This window comes from Tiliqua scincoides, chromosome 15 (genome assembly GCF_035046505.1).
Source record: "Tiliqua scincoides isolate rTilSci1 chromosome 15, rTilSci1.hap2, whole genome shotgun sequence".
NCBI lineage: Eukaryota > Metazoa > Chordata > Lepidosauria > Squamata > Scincidae > Tiliqua > Tiliqua scincoides.
The window spans coordinates 3,775,212-3,776,402 of record NC_089835.1 but is presented as its reverse complement, the minus strand read 5'-3'; the positions used below and the strand labels follow the sequence as shown (position 1 = coordinate 3,776,402).

The 1,191-nt window shown below is 45.3% G+C and overlaps 1 pseudogene; it reads right to left on the bottom strand.

The window, feature by feature from the left end:
• Positions 1–955: 955 nt before the first annotated feature.
• LOC136635338 (5S ribosomal RNA) lies at positions 956–1,075 on the bottom strand (annotated as a pseudogene).
• Positions 1,076–1,191: the final 116 nt, after the last annotated feature.

Genomic DNA, 1,191 nt, shown 5'->3' with positions numbered 1-1,191 from the left:
ACAGTAGGCGAGAGAGAGAGAGAGAGAGAGAGAGAGAGAGAGACTCAACCAAGATCACTCAGGACTTGAACCTGGATCTTCCAGGTCTAAGCTTAACTCCCAAACCACTACACCATCCTAGCTGTTCTGGCAATTTGATCTCTGAGGAAGGCTGCCTCTCCGTACCTTTTCCCATCTTTCCTCCACAGGGAGCCCCACCAGATCCCAATTCGAAACCAGTTCAGGGAGTTTTTTCCCAGTGAAATCAACCCGAAAATCTCTCGGCGGCTTTGAACTGGAATCAGAATCTGTTTTGATGATGCTGGGATCTGGCCAAGTTTTTTTTTCCCTTAGAAGAAACCCCCAGTTCACACTGTGGTCCTCTCAGACATAAACTACCTCCACCTCTTCCTTCCAGGTCCTTGTTGGCTCATCACAGCTCCATGGAAGAGCTTTCATCTCTCAAGTAGCCCCAATTCCACATGTTAAGCCCTTCCTTGAATCTTTTCATGGGCTGGCTCTCAATATGGTCATTTGCGTAATCGATTCTGCTTGAATTCCAGCCTTTTGGTGGTGGCGGGTCCTTGGAGGAAGGTCTTTGGGGCGAGAAAATGTGATTGTTGGGTGTGAAGGATACACTCAGATTTCTGTAAATAAAAAAAGTCTTGGACACTCTTTTAATGAACAGTAGTATATTTCATGGGAAGGGTTAATCCCACCCCCTCTGGGACATCCTAGATCCTCTTGCTTATGAAGCTACCATCAGGACTTCAATGATACCACTTCTGCAGAGGGGAAACAAGGAAACCCACATTTTTTTATTGTTCTGGTTAAGCCCCGAGGGTGTAATTAACTACTTAGCAGAGGTTTTGTGGTGTATAGAGTTCTTTTACAGCTGCCCCTCCAGGTTGAGGTGGTCTCCATCCCTGAAAATCTGGAATGCCTGGTTGGCAACCTTCAGTCTCACTATGTTATAAGCCTACAGCACCCGGTATTCCCAGGCAGTCTCCCATCCAAGTACTAACCAGGCCTGAGCCTGCTTAGCTTCAGAGATCAGATGAGATCGGGCATGTGCAGGGTAACAGTTGCTGTACTTGAGTCTATCCTTGAGTCTATCATGAGACCTTCATTCATCCATAAAAGTTCCATCTCTGATATATTCATTTATGTAAATGTATTCCCATTCTAAATGTAAATTAGTTCTCTTTTTCT